Consider the following 19,186-nt stretch of genomic DNA (forward strand, 5'->3'; position numbering starts at 1 on the left):
GAAACTATCGATTGATTTCCTACATGTTTTGTAATATTACATATTCGTGTCTTGATTCTTCTTGACTCATTAAGTAGGTTGAATTGTAATTTGTCTATTATTATTTTTGTGTGTTGTTGTTGTTTACTTGTTTCAGGAACTTGAAGAAGGAAGCGAGAGATTGCCGGAGCGAGTAAGTTAGGACAACATCAGGCAGGATAAGCGACCAAGAGGTAGGTCCTCTTGATTGATTCTAACCTAAGGAAATCTTCCATAGAATGTATCTGTTATGGCCAAACTCATTATCGGGCTAGAGGAATTCGTTCGTGTCTGCACTTATAATTTTACTTCACCACATATTATCTTTACAATTGTAATGTGAACTTGTGTATTCCTCTATTAATATAAATGATGTTATTCTAAATTTTATTTCATAGAAGTACTTAGACTATTGATCCAAAATGGATCTTGTTAAGTCAAGTCGAAGTTTTCTATATGTTTGAAGTCCAAGATGGACCTAGGTAGAAAAATTGTTCTTGACATGTGTAGAATTTTAACATCCCAGTTTCTCACGAAATCAGTGCCAAGTCGAAGAGCTCGACGCGCTGATTCTGGTGGTATCTATGGATTCACATTTGGCCTCCGTACGAGGGAGAAAATGCTTGTTGAATTTTATGGTGAACAGGTGAAAAGGGGCCTTGCTGAACATGTGGCATTCACGCAGTTCGACACATGGCAATGGTCAAGTCAACAGGTCAAAGTTCATCTCCGGTGCATATCTCCAGGTGAATGGTGACATTTTGGGTTTTGGTTGGTTAAAGATTCATATTATAAGTCATGGGTGCATTAATAAGTTTATGGCACAGTTGCAAACCTATGGTTTCTAAACCATATGACATACCATATATGAAAATAAAGGTGCACATTTTTTTTAATGTTAAAACATGCTTAAGGTTCAAACTATGTGTAAAAACCATGGTGGGCACAAGGGATAGATATGTTTTACAAACCATATAACTATATGGTAGGTGGGCGCAAAGACTTATGTTATCAAATCATGGTGGCAGAATATGTAATGAACCTATGGGGAATATGCAATATGGTGGAGTAAATCAAAACCTATGGAAAAAGGTTATAAACTATGGTGCAGAATTATAACAAAGTATAAACAGGTTCATACATGGTGGATCCCAGTCCAGTCACATGGCACAAAGGTCCAGTCACATGGTGGTGGAGTTAATGGCCATGACCGCTAGAGGATGTGAGTCAACTTGCCAACAAAGCACCAAAGATATGGTGTTAAACCATATTGCAAACATATATGTTAAAGTCCAATGGAAAATATATATTAAAACAAAAAATATGGCTTTTATACAATGCAGAGGTGGAAACCATGTGGCTCGGTGATATTGCACAACAAGGAAGACAACATGCAATATGTGGTCCAGTCAACACGTCAGAGCAGGTCGAGACCACTGGGGTTAGATGCCAGGGGTTTGTGGTTCTATAGATCATTGGGTATGTGGTTACAACAAGTGTTATCTGGTGTGGAGATGTGGCACATGACACAGAGATGCGGGCACAGTTAAAACAACACTGTTGAGTTGTTTCCATGACCACTGGAGGTTGTGAACGTGGAGTACTGAGTCAACATTTCCATGGGATATGTCATCGAATCGTCGGGAATAGGTAAGGAGTAGGTTCAATTCACGTGGAAAATGGTGTATGACTATGTGGCATGGGGTTACTACTGAAAGCAATTCACATGGCCGCAGGTTGTCATAACACTTGACCACCACACTGACCGAAGCTGAGTTATGATATGGTATTTCACCGAGTTATATGATAAAACTTTGGATTATGAGTGTAACAAAAGCCATCGGTCCAATCTATATGCACCATGAATAAACCTTAGGATAAGACATTACATCAATGCACAAAGGATATTGTATTCAGTCCAACCTTTGTAAACCATATGCATTATATGGTTAGACCATACTAAAATGAAATGCGCCAAAGTTAATAGTTGTTATAACTATAGTGCTAAGTGTAATTTTTTTATTGCACCGAGTATAGGTTTGTCCACCTAATTAAAACAACTTGCCATGTATATCCCAGTAGGTTCGAACCTGGAACCTGGCCGAGGCATTATAAAAGGATTACCATTGCACCACTGCAGAGGGGGAGTTGAACAGTGAGCTCCATAATAGAGTCATATTGGTGCCTGTAATGTTCATTTGAGCATATCTTGGTCATCCTTGGGCATTTTTGTGAATGGAGACAGGCGTTGGAAAGATAAAATATAGGCCTCCTTTCCGATAGTCACCAGCAGTGCCTACGTGCACAGTTCATCTGGAAGAAACTCTATGTAAAGAAGCAGTTCAAAGCCATTTCAGAGGCAAGCAGTTGTCAAGTTAGTTTTTGGCTTTACAGAAGCATCCAAAAGATGATTTGGAAACTTGAAGAGCCGAAACAGGGGTTTTGACACGTTCCGGATTCAATGACAGTGCTTGTTCATGAGCAACAGTAGTGAAGTCTGCAAAAGTTTGTACCTGAATTGTGTCTCACTTAGACAAGTGGAGATGAGGTAAATAATCAATGTATTGATGAAACTCGAATTCTCAATTTCAGTAGAGGTCAGAGTCATTGTTAGAGACTCTATGTTTTTGCTATAAATGACAAGTCCTTTGTAGAATGTCAAGTGAAATTGCGAGAGTTCTCTAAAGGAGAGCATTTCCATACTGGGGAAATAGCCACAATTGTATCAACAATTTTGATGTACCTCTTCTTATTCACTGAAATACGAGCGGCCTAGCCTTTTAGAGCAGGGCCCGGAGAGGTAGCCCAAGAGGGGTGAACTCCGTCAACAATCTCGGTGTCTTTCTATTTGACATTGCATGCTTATGTGTGTCATGTCCTTTTTGGATAACTTGTTCAGATGTATTAAATTATTGTTTTGAAAGGCCCATTTAAAACTTGCCAAGTGTCAGGTAGCGATCTAATTCTGCAATTTCAGATCAACTATAGTTTTCTTTTGTAGCGCAAGTCAGTAGGTAAGGCTCCCTACCTAGTTTGCGTTGTGAATTCATTTATTTCTTAGTTAGATTATCTAATTAGATAATTTGTATTTCTATTTATCTGTAGATTAATATTTTAATTCTCTGTAATTTTAGTTCTTGAACTTTCATACGTTCTTTATTGCAAAAGTGTGGATTCCCTATAGAGGTTAGGCACTGAAGGTTGATGAACAAAAGTGCTTTTTAAGGAATTGCAAAACTATTTGATGCTTATGCAAAACAAAGTATTGTGATCAGAGATCATAAAATTGTTTTGTAAATGTAATCCTAGTGATCACGCAAGCCTATAGCATTTTACTTTCTTCCTAATTGAATTTTATCTTTCAAGTGTAAAGTGTGGATTCCCCCCTACAAAAGTTAGGCATTGAAGGTTGAAGAATGAAAGTGCTTCTTAATTAATCATAGAATCATTTTATGACAAACAAAGGAATATGATTGGAGTCCACAAAGTTGTCTTGAAAACATAAGCTCATTGATCCAACAAATCTTTGTATCCCTTTAATTTTCAGTCTGATAGTTCATTTTATTGCCAATGCATGCCTTAGAGCATTAGATTGTAAAAGTTCTTTCATAGCTTGAGAATCATTTATGTACTAGTTCCACACATACAATGTTGGTGTTTAAAAGTTTATGACCATAGATTGACAATTAAATATAATGGAATTTAAGTAGCTAAATTTCTTAACAATAACCTTCTCAAACTAAAGGAGGTTGTATACAATCAATTTTGAGCAACCTCCTCAAATCAAAATAGGTTACTATAATGTAAAGTTCCTCAAATTTGATGTGGAATCTAGGAACCCTCTCAAAATTTAACAATAAGGGGTGACACCAAATCTATTTTAAATATCCTTCTCAAAAATCAATTTTGAACAACCTCCTTAAACACATTTAATGTGGATAAACTTTCGAAAATCTAGGAAACCCTTCAAATTTGAGGATAGAATCTTAATATGAGGCATGTCTATCATAATAAACACATTTTAATTGAGAAAAAATTACAAAAAGACTCATTCTTCCTATTGATTTCAAAAAATCTCAAGAATTTTACACAATCTTCTCAAAATTGAGGAAAATTTCTATAGTATACCTACCATATATTATTAGATATATTATCATAATGTAATAAATAAATATCATGTGAGAATCATTCTATAGCTAATCATTAAAACATATTAATGATTACATTATATAATAATTGTCATATGCCTATTGTTATATAATATTTGTTTATTATATTATAATCATAAATCTAATAAGATATATCAAGTATATTACACTTTTATAGAGAATAAAAAAATGACCAATAGTTAAGAACGTGTGTTTTTTTCTAGAAAGACAAAGATTCAAATATAAAGGGCTTTTCCATAAACAAGTGTCTCATACAACAATTTTGGTTCCAAACTTGGCTATGGCTTTAAAATTAAATTATTATTATTATTATTATTTGTTACCTTTTTAATTAAAGAAAAACTATGAAAGATGTAAAACTAAATTTTCCTTTAATTGAATAGAGTTATATTCTTAAACTTAAGTGTATAATTTTGAGTATTTAAAATATATATATATATATATATATATATACCCAAAGGAGCCAACATGTAGAATAGTAAGACTAATTAAAATGTTTTAACCATTTTTTTATTGATATATTTGATTTAAAACTCAATTTTTTATTTATTTATTATTAATAGTTTTTAAATGCCACATTAATTTTATATTAAGAATTGAACAAATTGCATATGTCTCTTTTATTATTCTTATTAAGAAATAACTAGTTTTTTCTTTATTTCAATTATTTTCTTTATACATTTAAATAATTTACCTAAATCTTATATTGAAATATCTTTGTGAAGTATAATAATTGTATATCTTCCACACTCAATGAAATATTTTTACCACGTCTTTTGAGCTGTAATGTCAATAATAAATCGAGCTAGCATAGTGAGAATAAGATTATTAATATATATTTTTTTAATTATAATTAACCAAATGGATATATTCACTTTTATTTTTAATTATAGTTAGCATTATATATATATATATATATATATATATATAGATATATATATTCTTCTAAAAGGTACATGTGTGAACTCGATACACATAATGTGTTTGTGAGCCTAATACTATTATTTTTTACTTTTAATTACTTTTATCCTTTTTCAAGTTTGATATAAAGTTATATTATTTCACATGAACATTGAAATACTTTATTTATGGTTGAGAGTAAGAATGAAATATTCTTACACATCTTTTGAGTAATAATAATGCATTTAATTAACTAAATAGATATATATTTTTTTGTTTTTAATTATGGTAAACATTTAAAAAAATGATTTTTGTTTAAAAAAAGTGAAGTAAAAATTTAACATTGAACACATTACACATCTATCTTATTAACTTTCTAAAAAGTTGGAAATAAAAAATTATAAAAATTTAATATTGGAATTTTTTATTTTATAAATTTTCAAATATAAAAAACTTTTGATAAAATTTCTAAAATAATTATTAACATATTAATAATAATTAAATTTATAAATAATACTAATGTTATTTTTAAATATGACTTTTCCATAAATCTAAACTAATCATTCTTTAGATTTTAATTTTTAATTTTATAAATTTTCGAATATAAAAAAACTTTTCTTAAAATTTGTAAAATAATTATTAACATAATTAAATTTATAAATAATCATTCTTTAAATTTTAAATAAAAAATTCCAAACAACTCAATCCAGTATGATATACATTATTTTTTTACCCAAAATTACAGTGTGTTAAACATTTGGCTATGTGGTTATTTCTTTGCACGTGGTAGGACACGGGACGTTGTAGCTCCTTAGGTTGAATTGAATTCCCTATATTGAGTTTTCCACTAGCCGCGCGACAGATAAGGTTTTCCGACCATAAGCAATTCCGACGAAGATGGAGAAGTGGGCCAAAATTTAGGAATCTGCAATCCGGATAAGGGTTGGGGTTGCCTAAACAGGGAAAGGTAAAAAAAGACTACAACAATATTCTAAATTATAAAATAGAATAACTAAATATACTCCAAAGATAGAAACAGAGAACTGAAAAACGCAGCAGGGTCAAAAAAAAGCTACGACAATATCAATCATAAATTATAAAATAATATAACAATTAGGCTGATAGGTCTTTTCTATGCATCAACTTTTCGTCAATACTTTTGCTCTGAGCCGTTTGATCGGATGAGACATTTTCAACCGTAGATGTAAACCAGAAAAAGAAAAAACGGAAAATAAAAAAACATGAAAAATCAAGAAAGCCGGAGTCCTCGTTTTGGCAAAACGCAAAAGTTATTGCATTTTTTCTTTCACTATTTGATTTTATGGTATGTATATTCATCATTAAAATCGGATGTGTACTTTGACATCTACAGCGATAGCGGGAGAGCTTCAATTTACACGTTACGCAGATGATAGCTCCCATAAAACTTGCAAATATGATTTGATTTTACATACAAAGATTTTCAGCAAATATTCAAAACCCCGCAACAATAGGGTTTTTATGCAGTGTACGGTTACAGATACATGAGACAGTTCTGGGTTTTCTCAGGATGCCACAATATTTGGGTGTACGTGTGATTTTGTTTTACATACAAAAAATTTCAACAAATTTTTAAAACCCCGCAACAATAGGGTTTTTATGCAGTGTACGGTTACAAACACATGAGACTAGATCTGGGTTTTCTGATGCCACAATATTTGGGGTGTACGTATTTACAATTCATCTAATTTTATTTATAATTATAATTTTTTAAAATTATTTTATTTATAAAATATATAAATTTCAACTTGAAATTTTTTTAAAAGAAAATAAGAAAATTTACTCATTAAATTTGTAATTTCAATGTATTTTTGTTTTAAAAAAAATCACACTTAAAAATAACTCATTTTTAAAAATATAAAAATAAAAAACACTTAAAAACAACTGATTTTTAAAGATTTAAAAATAAAACTATAGGTTTATAACAAACCCATACTTGTCATCAAATGAGGTGCGAATTTATGCATACACCATATGTGATTCATATAGTCATTGATTACTGTATCGTGATCGTATCTATACCCTCATATTTAGGCCGATAGGCCTTTCCTATGCATCAACTTTTCGTCAACACTTTTGCTCTGAGCCGTTTGATCAGATGAGACATTTTCAACCGTGGATGTGAAGCAGAAAAGGAAAAAACGGAAAATCAAGAAAGCACGGAAAGTCAAGAAAGCCGGAGTGCTCGTTTTGGCAAAACGCAAAATTTTGTGGACGCCATGCACCAGAGTATGCATCAGCCTTGCTGTTTCTATTATAAAGCTTTCCTCCCTCTGCCTCTTCAATGCAATTGCCATGCGTTTCATTCATCACATAGCCGAAAAAGAGGAAAATAGGTGGCTGGAACTGCGCCTGGGCAGAGAATTCCTTGTCCCAGACGAGCAACCAATAAAGCAATTGCTTTGCCTGTGCTTGAATCAGTTCGGCCTTTCAAGGTATTTATTAGGCAATCTTGATCTAGAATTCAAGATTTGCAGGGGTTTTATGGCATCCAGGGTGCTTCCATACGTGAGCCGAAGAACCTGCAGAGTTTGGTCCTCAGCGAGGTCTGATGAATTCTGTTACACCAGTTCCCGTAACGTGAATTCCTCTTCGAAAACCCTGCAATATTCTTCGGTGGCCGCAGCCACGGCTCCTCAAATTCATGCAGATTCCGTCAATGTAGCCATTAACGCTCCTGCTTTCGTTCACAACTTCGAAGGCTTTGTATCGTACATGCACATGATGTAATGTTTTACCAATTTAATTGGGCAATCTCTCTGTTGGCAATTCAAGTTGCATTGGGGTATAGCAAAGTGTATAATGCACAGAATCCATTTGACTGGATGGAGCTGATCTCTCTTAAGTAAGTATTTGGTTTTTATTGTTGATTACATTTCCTATGTGTTTGTATTTACTTATAAATTTGTAAGCCTTTGCCGTCAATTACTTCGTGAGCCGACGGCAAAACGAGCAGATTAGTCATTGATTACTGTATCGTGATCGTATCTATACCCTCATATTTAGGCCGATAGGCCTTTCCTATGCATCAACTTTTCGTCAACACTTTTGCTCTGAGCCGTTTGATCAGATGAGACATTTTCAACCGTGGATGTGAAGCAAAAAAGGAAAAGCACGGAAAGTCAAGAAAGCTGGAGTGCTCGTTTTGGCAAAACGCAAAATTTTGTGGACGCCATGCACCAGAGTATGCATCAGCCTTGCTGTTTCTATTATAAAGCTTTCCTCCCTCTGCCTCTTCAATGCAATTGCCATGCGTTTCATTCATCACATAGCCGAAAAAGAGGAAAATAGGTGGCTGGAACTGCGCCTGGGCAGAGAATTCCTTGTCCCAGACGAGCAACCAATAAATCAATTTCTTTGCCTGTGCTTGAATCAGTTCGGCCTTTCAAGGTATTTATTAGGCAATCTTGATCTAGAATTCAAGATTTGCAGGGGTTTTATGGCATCCAGGGTGCTTCCATACGTGGGCCGAAGAACCTGCAGAATTTGGTCCTCAGCGAGGTTTGATGAATTCTGTTACACCAGTTCCCGTAACGTGAATTCCTCTTCGAAAACCCTGCAATATTCTTCGATGGCCATAGCCACGACTCCTCAAATTCGTGCATATTTCGTCAATGGAGCCATTAACGCTCCTGCTGCTGTTCACAACTTCGAAGGCTTTGTATCGTACATGCACATGATGTAATGTTTTACCAATTTAATTGGGCAATCTCTCTGTTGGCAATTCAAGTTGCATTGGGGTATAGCAAAGTGTATAATGCACAAAATCCATTTGACTGGATGGAGCTGATCTCTCTTAAGTAAGTATTTGGTTTTTATTGTTGATTACATTTCCTATGTGTTTGTATTTACTTAGAAATTTGTAAGCCTTTGCCGTCAATTACTTCGTGAGCCGACGGCAAAACGAGCAGATCGCCCTAGCCTGGGCGGCGAAAATTGCAACGGACGCGATCAGAAACATTCTGTCAAATCTTCGTCTCGCTGAATTGTTAAGCAATGTGTAAGTTTTCAGATAATTTCATATTAGCGAGACCTGATTATTACTAAATTCAAGACTACATATTTAATCATTTGTCATTGATCAACTGTGAACACCAATAATTAAGTTCTCGGTTGGGTACTATGGAAATGGATTTGTCAATATTTATCTTTTATATCGACTGGAGATCCAAGAATTTATGGACTCCTCCAACACTGTATACGCATGGTGGCCTTAATATCAAGCAGTCATCTCTTATTTATGGATAATATGTACTACTAGATTTTATTAATCAATTTATCAATATAGGAGTTTAAAATAAGAGAAACTGAGTATATTCTTGGTCATAGAATTTTGCATGCAGCTAGGGCAATTCTATTTCCAGCGTATGGATCTCTTCACATCTAAATTGCTTGGCCTAGAATGTTTTGGTGAAGGCTCCTCCATATAAAACCCCATTTGAATGGACCTGGAAAATTCTGCTTTGTTATTGCAATAAAATATGTTTTGTGTAACTGAGACTATGCAAGAACAATTGTTTCTATCCAGAGTTTTAACATTCATAGACTGTAGAATAAGCAAGAGAATATAAAGCCTGGACCTCCACTCTGAATCTCAAAATAAATACTAAAATATATGAAGATATGCCCCAATTAAACTTAATTAACTAAAATCAGTATAGGAGCAGGTGCCCAAAAAGTACTATATAATTCGAATTTAACAATATGATAAAAAAATCATTTAAAATTTTAACAGATATTTATCGATATCTGACAAGTTTGTGGTGCTGTCTGATTGTTGTATTTTTGACTTTTTTGGATAAATAAATATTTTTAATTTTTTTAAATCAGAACCATACATTTATGGCCTTAGAAGTCTGTTTAGGTCTACAACTGGAAAACCAGACTAAATATAGAACTTTAACTGTTTCAATATCCTAAAAGCAATAGTTCCGAGCAAAGTTAAAAATTGGATTTTAACTTGGTGTTGTAGTGTCATAACTGAACAAAAGAAAATTTATTGAATAAAAATTCAACAAGTCCAATTTAATAATCTTATCGGCCTCTCTTTGTACCTCTACTTCCTTGTTTTGACTGATGCCGAACGAACCATCTTTGATGTCAAGAGATTCATTGGGAGAAAGTAAATACTCTGATCTCTGATTTGCCCATTTATTAGACAATTATATTTATTGCAAGTTTAATTCTCGCCTTGATATTGAACCCACAAGGGTGCCAGTCATGAAATTGGCATGTTAAGTCAGGGGTCGAGCAACATTTTGGTTGGGTTCAGATCAGGATTTGGTTTCTACCCTATCCAAACTTCACGAAAATGATTTAAAACTTTTACTTGATGAGCACAATTAAATGAAAACATTTGTTTTATATAGGTTTGAAGACAAAAAAGTTCAGAAGGATATGAAACTGGTACCATACAAGATTGTGAACAAAGAAGAGAAACCTTATATAAGTTCAGGTACGAGATGGAGAGACAAAGGTATTTAGCCCTGAGGAAATCAGTGCTATGATTTTGACTAAGATGAAGGAGACTGCAGAAGCATTCCTTGGCAAGACTATAAAGGATGCTGTGGTGACTGTTCCTGGTATGCTTTCTTTTCAACTTTTTTTTTAATGAGGTTGTGGGTAACCAATTGTTCACTGCATTGTCACTGTTAACTTGTGGGTTTGCGCAACTTATTTTACTGATGCACAGCGCTAAGCAACGAATGATGCTGGTGTTATTGTTGGCTTGAATGTAGCTTGCATTATCAACGAACCCACAGCTGTAGCAATAGCTTATGGCTTGGACAAGAAGGGTGGAGAGAAAAATATTGTTGTTTTTTATCTTGGCGGTGGCACATTTGATGTCAGCGTTATGACTATTGAGAACGGATTTTTTGAGGTTTTGGCTACAAACAGTGATACCCATCTTGGAGGTAATCTATCTGAACTCTGTCTGGCAATTTTACATTACGAATTTGAATACGTGCACGGTGGTTATCATTGACTTTTTTTGTTGTCTTTCGAGCTTTGAACTTACCGGGATGTACACTAATATGCAGGTAAGGACTTTGACCAAAGGATAATGGAATATTTCATCAAATTGATCAAGAGAAAGCACAGAAAGGATATTAGTAAGGATAGCAGAAATGAAATAAGACATTCAATGTGTTCCTTGTAATATAGATATAAACAAAACACCTAAAAAAAGTAATTGCACAATGATTCAGTCCAAGAAAACAAGGTTTTCCACAAACCAATTAACTCTTCTAGAAAAATTCAACAATTCCAATTTAATAATCCTATCGGCCTCTCTTTGTACCTTTTGGGACAATTGCTAGTAATACTGAGTTAAAAGATTGGTTTAATGAATAGTAATTAAAAGATTGGTTAAAGCTAAATTTGAACACAAGAAGCCTGCGCCTGCCTGATGAATGAAGAAGGAGAGGGATGTGTGATTTTGATGAATGAAGAATGAGAGGAGGAAATTCTCATACGAAGAGGAGGTGATGGTATTTTTTGCAATCCAGTCCGAAAACAAGAGCAGGATAATCGAGTGGATTGATTATTCATGGAGAGGGTAATTTGTTTGTCTATCTCTCTGTTTGGTTAACAAATGGTTTTCTTTTCTCTGCTCAATCTATAGGTTAATCATCATGGGTGTTCTATCTCTCCATAAATGTTCTGTTTTGTTCTGTGTAGTGTTGTATGCATCAATGTCCATGTCCTGTGTTGTGTAGTGTTGTGGTTGTGTCTTGTGTAGTGTTTGTTTTGTGTGTCTGTTAATTGAGAGAGAAAGTCCATGCCAAGGAGAGTATGCACCAGTGGTTGAAGGGTCAACTTGATCAACCAATGATGCATCCAGAGTGAGTTGTATTCATGCCAATATTTTCTTGAATTATTTTTCATTTCATTCTGGGCCTGGGCCTGTTTCTTTTTCTGATCATGAGTTGGAATTTTATATGTAGGAGCTTCCAGTGCTTTTGGAGATCATGAGTTGGAATTTTATATGCAGGAGCTGGAGTAGCATTTCCAGTGCTTTTGGAGCAGAGAATGAGGATTTTCCAGCGCTTTCTCAATAGCAACTGAAAAATTCCTAAGAAGCATGGTTAGTATGCTGGCCTTGTTCTCCTCTGTTTCATGGTTTGTGTTTATTTCTAAGTCTGAGACGGAGGCTACCCTGTAATTTCTAGTTGTTTATGTTTGCTACCCCAGCTGCACCAAAGAGTTTCTCCTGTAATTTCTAGTTGTTTATATTTGCTACCCAGCTGCACCAAAGAGTTTCTCCTGTAATTTCTAGTTGTTTATGTTTGCTACCCAGCTGCACCCAAGAGTTTCTCCTCTCATTTTTCCACGCCAACTCTGCCTCCTCCTTGCCTTGAATGATTTCGTTTCGAGCCTATTATTCCTCTTTCATAGAGTATGTAAATTTTATATATAAATGTTTATAACGAAGATATTTAATCTAGAGTTGCCATGGACATAATTGGTCGACTAATCCAAGAGTTGCCATGGATGGTACCAGCAACAGTTCTAATTAAACCAAATTTTAGTTTATCCACCTGTTATTAATTAACAACTTTTAGTTTATTCTTTTTGTAACCCAATTATTAATTTTAGCTTATTCTTTCTGTCTCTGTTTTTTTTCACCTCAAACCCAAACCCAAACCCAAGCGTTGCTTGTTTGAATCTATTCTTCTGCCAAACCCAAACCCAAGCGTTGCTTGTTTGAATCTATTCTTCTGCCCCTCAAACTCAAACTCAAACTCAAGAAGCTGCCCCTCTTCCTTCTAACTCAAACTCAAACTCAAGAAGCTGCCCCTCTTCCTTCTGTGTCCGTTTGGTTTAACATGAACCCAAGGCGTAGATCAGAAGCCAATACGTGCCCAACAAAAATGAAATTACATTATAGTTTGAGGTGTACGCCTATCACATTTCATGTGGTTGTTCAGCATGAAGAATACAATATTTAACCCGTAAGTCATCATTACTCGTAAGTCATCATTACTCTGGATAGAAGTAACCCGCATGGTAAGTCATTACTCTGGATAGAGGTAACCCGTCGACTGATCAAAGTTTCCATGAGATGAACCCGTTAGTCTTGCGCACGCGCACGCGCAACCCCAGAATGTCATGATGATGACATAAAACAATCATACAACTTGACAACCATCTCCTAAAAAAGTGGGTCACCTGGCAACTCTTAGATAATCAAACATTCCTTTTCTTCTCTCTTATTAATTATATGGCAACATGTTTTCTCTTTCAACGTTTTTTATTATTAAATTTCCAATGCAATATTTAGTTTTACCTTAGCTAGTTGTATTAATTATATAGCAACATCTTTTTTCTTTCTCTTTCGATGGTTATTTTTATGGAATTTCCAATATTTTCCGAGAGAAATATATTTACTAAAAATCTACGTTGTACATTAATAAACATGTATTTATAAAATAAACATGTATTTATTTTATATTTTAATTGACAATTTTATTTACTAAATGAAATTTTATTAATAAGAATATTTTCCTGTTATATTGAAGTTAAAAGTTATTAAATATGTTTTTTTTTAAGTTAGTTTTAATATGTAATGGTTATATTTAATTGTTATTATATTAAACTTATAAATTATATTATACTGGTATTACTTTACATAATAATATTGTATTCATGTTTTTTTCTTAATATTTTTCATCCATTTTCAGTTTATATATATATATAATATGGATTTTTTTTTTATGAACTGTGCATTCAATTATGTTACAAGTTGTTAGGAAAGCTTTGTTTATTGACAATATCATTTCACTGTTGTATGTTGCAGAAAATTTATCAATACCAAAGTTGCTCGTGGGTGGCTCGAAGACATCATCTATTTTTATGTTTTGTAATGTTGTAATTAGAAAAAATTATATATATTATGTTTAGATGGGCCCATCAAAGAATGTACATGAACACAAACTATCATTAATAATATGAGTAGGCTTTTTTTTTTGTTGGAGGGGGAATTCAACCCCTCCAAAAGGCTCATAGGAAGGTTAAACACTAACCCTCCTTTGAGTTGTGTTCCTTGTGCTCATGGTTTTCATGATCTTTAGTTTATAGTATATCCTTTTATTATAATAATAATAATTTATAAACATGTTTTAAACATCTTCCAACATACACACAAATGGCAAAAACCACTTTTATTCACATAAATCATGTAACATTTTTTCAATGTTTTAAACATCTTCCCCCACATACACAAATCAATGTTTTAAACATCTTCCCCACATACACACAAATACCAAGGTCACTCTTATATTTCACATAAATTACTCAACATTTTTTCAATGTTTTAAACAACTTCTTCACACGCACACAAATGGAAAAACCAATCTTATTGACATAAATTATATAACATTTATAACCTAAATTTATTTATATTTTTTGTTTTTGTTTTTTTTTTTTAAGACTTTGAATTGGCTTTGATTTTTTTTATTTGTTTAATTATATATTTTTATTATAAGTATGTTATTAGGACATTTATATTATATTTTTTTCCTTATTTTCATATATATATATATTTTTATAAATTTAAATTAAATATTAATATATTATTTAGAGTGTTTGTCAATATTTAAATGTTTTTATTATTTATTTGTATAAATTTACTATATTTAAATATTTGTCTATTGGTTTTATTATTTATATATAATAAATATATATTTTGAAGGCTTATATATATATATATATATATATATATATATATATATATATATATATGGGTTATAATGTATTCTTTGGATTCTTTATTTTGTATGTATATGAAATAATGTTTATTCTTCTATATATGCTTATGAATGTCTCATTTTGCATGGTTTTGAGTATTCTTTCCATTGTTTATTTGTATGTATATGCATGTATTCTTTGAGTATTCTTGTGTATGGATATTGTTTACTTGTATGTGTATGAATGTATTCTTTGTTGTATTTGTATGAGTATTATTCACTTGTATTCTAGATATGTGTATGAATATATTCTTTGATGCATGTGCATGTGTCTTGTTTACTTGTATTCTTTGTATGTCTATGAATATGTTCTTTATGTGTATATAAATCTATTCTTTCCTACATTTGTATGTCTCTTGTTTACTTGTATTCCTTGTATGTGTATGAATGTATTCTTCATGTGTGTATGAACCTACTCTTTGCTACACTTGTATGTGTCTTGCATAATTGTTTTCTTTGTATGTGCGTGTCTTGTTTACTTGTATTCCTTGTATGTGTATGAATGTATTTTTCTTGTGTGTATGAATCTATTCTTTGATACACTTGTATGTGCCTTGCATAATTGTTTTCTTTGTATGTGCGTGTCTTGTTTACTTGTATTCCTTATATGCGTGTGTCCTGTTTAGTTGTATTCCTTGTATGTGTATGAATGTATTCTTCATGTGTGTATGAATATATTCTTTGCTACACTTGTATGTGTCTTGCATAATTGTTTTCTTTGTATGTGTGTGTCTTATTTACTTGTATTCCTTGTATGTGTATGAATGTATTCTTCATGTGTGTACGAATCTATTCCTTGCCACACTTGTATGTGCCTTGCATAATTCTTTTCTTTGTATCTGTGTATCTTGTTTACTTGTATTCCTTGTAAGTGTATGAATGTATTCTACATGTGCGTATGAATCTATTCTTTGCTACACTTGTATTCCTTGTATGTGTATGAATGTATTCTTCATGTGTGCATCAATTTATTCTTTGATACACTTGTATGTGTCTTGCATAATTGTTTTCTTTGTATGTGTGTGTCTTGTTTACTTGTATTCCTTGTATGTGTATGAATGTATTCTTCATGTGTGTAGGAATCTATTCCTTGCTACTCTTGTATGTGCCTTGCGTAATTGTTTTCTTTGTATGTGTGTATCTTGTTTACTTGTATTCCTTGTATGTGTATGAATGTATTCTTCATGTGTGTAGGAATCTATTCTTTGCTACACTTGTATGTCTTTGCTACACTTGTATTCCTTGTATGTGTGTATCTTGTTTACTTGTATTCCTTGTATGTGTATGAATGTATTCTTCATGTGTGTATGAATCTATTCTTTGCTACACTTGTATGTGCCTTGCATAATTGTTTTCTTTGTATGTATGTGTCTTGTTTACTTGTATTCCTTGTATGTGTATGAATGTATTCTTCATGTGTGTATGAATCTATTCTTTGCTACACTTTTTTTTTTTTCTAAATAAGACTGAGCTATTATATTACAGCAAGAGCAAAAATTACATCAGCAGTATTACAATAGGGCCGAGGCCCTGTAAAACTTGTCCTGGGACAGACAATAGACTCAAGAGTATTCAATCCAGGATTACAAAAGATTGAAACCAGAGCGACACTCATGTAACCGACACATGGACTGAAGCACAAGGAAACTGAAACAACAGAAACACATGGAGGAAGAGACAATAGTAGATAACCGACACCGTAACAGAGATGGACAGAGATACATAGTGACAAAGTGCCAACACATATATGATCGCGAAGGGAGCTGACAGAGAGAAAAATTCATGCTTTGAAACCTGGAGCGCGAGCTGGGCATGCTAATCTTCTTCAGTAGTTTGCGGTTCGTCCTCCATCTTGCAGCAGGGAGGCTGGTGGATGGCCTTACCAGCATTGCGCTGCACAGGTTCACTCGGGCCTGCTCCAGGATCTTGTACAGGCCTCAGCATATCAACGGCGGGAAATTCCATGTCCACTGTGGGTACAATCCCAGGAATACGCGAAGGGTTGGCACGAGGAGCCTCATCTTCACCCCATGGATTGCTGCAATGCTCCACTGAAACTGTTACGAAGAAAGTGGAATTGGACAAAGTGCATGGAAGGCGGTATCTTACCATTGGGTGCTCAGTGTGCCCACATTCCATTCTCTCTGGAAGTTCCGCCACTCTTCCTCTGCCCGGGGGCCTTCCCCTCGGTCGTCTGCGTTCAGGAGATTCTTCAATTGAGGAAGAGGGAGAAGGGGCTCTACCACTGTAGCTGCCACGCCGACTGGTTCCCCTTTGGCGTTCACGCTGCATACTTAAAATGAGCGGGTGGCGAGTGTGCTCACGCGGATTGTCCCTCTGAACCAGACTCCCAATCCTCCAACTAGACTGCGGATAGCAGGTTTGCAACATCGCCAATCTCCCAGGTTCGCAACCAGACTGCACGTATGCCCTCCAATTGCCCAAATCTATGGCCTCTAAACCATCACAGTCGCTCTCAGAGCCTGAATGAGAGCCGAAACAATGAGCCTCCGCCACTTCCCTCAAGACTAGAACAGGAGCAGACGAGAAATGCGGGAGAATGTCCGAGAACTTCCGGCTATGAAGCGCCATGTTCCGTTTCTCAAGGCGGACAGTAAATGTCGAAGGGACGCCTCTGCAATGAACCATATCTCTCCTCCTTAAATGCTGCATGCTGGAATAGTTAGGGCGAGTCCTCCTGGTGTACGTGGCTTGTCCGGGCGGACACATGCCCTGCTGACAAGCCATGAGCCTTGTGTAGCTAACAACCACCCGCATCCGGGGTATTCTTTGCTACACTTGTATGTGTCTTACATAATTGTATTCTCTATGTGTATGAATCTATTCTTTATGTGTCTATGAATCTTTCTTTGCTATATTTGTATATATATTATTTACTTGTAGATATATGAATGTAATTTGTGTGAATCTATATATATATATATATATATATATATATATATATATATATATATATATATATATATCTATCTATTTTAAATATTTATTTATATGATTATAAATATGCTATCATTATTTCTATAGATAAATATATTATTTAGAATATTAACTTGTAAATACATTACTTTAAATATTTGTGAAAATATTATTATTATTATTATTATTATTGTTTTCTATTTTAATTTCCTTTTTAATCAAATTTTTATTATTTTATTTTTTACTTTTGATTTTTTTCTATCAAAATTTTAAAGATGGATAATATTAATTTCTCATTTTTAAAATGAAAAATAATATACATTTTAAAATAACATTAAAAAGTACATAATATTAGCTTTCCAAGTACAACCCAATTAATGATTATCATGTTATAAAATATTATGAAAACCATGAGACTCAAGGTTCAAATCCCTTAGAAAAGAAGAAACAATAACATGACATTCATAATAACATCAATTTGTAATAACACATCAATTAATTATTTAATATTAAAATAAATACAATAAATTAATTTTATTAATTTTATTTAAAAATTCGTTAATTTTAATAATTTATAATTTTTTTCATAATACTAAAATTTAATAATATGTGGAAAAAATATTAATTCCAAAATTTTGTTAATGATAATTATTGTTTTAAAAATAATAAAGAAAATAAATACTTCTCAATTTTCATAATATACTAATTAACTTATACAATAAATGTAATTGTCAACATCATAATATCTATACTGAATCTTCATCACATATATAAAATAATGTTAATTCTAAAATTCATAATAAGCATAATAAATGTGATGTGTGTGAACATGTCACCTTGTGAGTCAATATGTGTAAAGTTTGTGGGTATGTGTATGTTTGTGTGCACCCTTTGTTTGTTGTATGAATGTATGCATGTGAGTAATTGTGCCTCATTGACAATGGATTGTGTGGGTGCGCGTCAGTGGTTAGTCCCATGTCAATGATGGACCGTTTTTGGGGTCATATAAGCTCTCACCTTCACGTGGTTGACCCTGTTAGTAGAGATTTTACATCTCCAAACCAAGAGGAGCTTTCTATATAATGTTTTTTAATTAATTTAAAACACAACATTAACTTTAAAACATTAAAATAAGTTTTTTAAAATAATATTTAAATACATTTTTTATTATTTTAAAAACATTTAAATCTACAACCTTACAATAAAATAAATAAAATAAATATCCATTCAGAAATATTTTAAATTATATATATATATATATATATATATATATATATAACAACATTTTACAAACTATATTAATTATTAGAATATTCGTTTGAGAGGTGTTCTCTCACCTATATAGTAGAGATGTTGTAATCTCCAAATAAAAAA

Source organism: Pinus tabuliformis, chromosome J (genome assembly GCF_031772625.1).
Source record: "Pinus tabuliformis cultivar Carrire ecotype Pingquan chromosome J, CPIR1, whole genome shotgun sequence".
NCBI classification, from domain to species: domain Eukaryota; kingdom Viridiplantae; phylum Streptophyta; class Pinopsida; order Pinales; family Pinaceae; genus Pinus; species Pinus tabuliformis.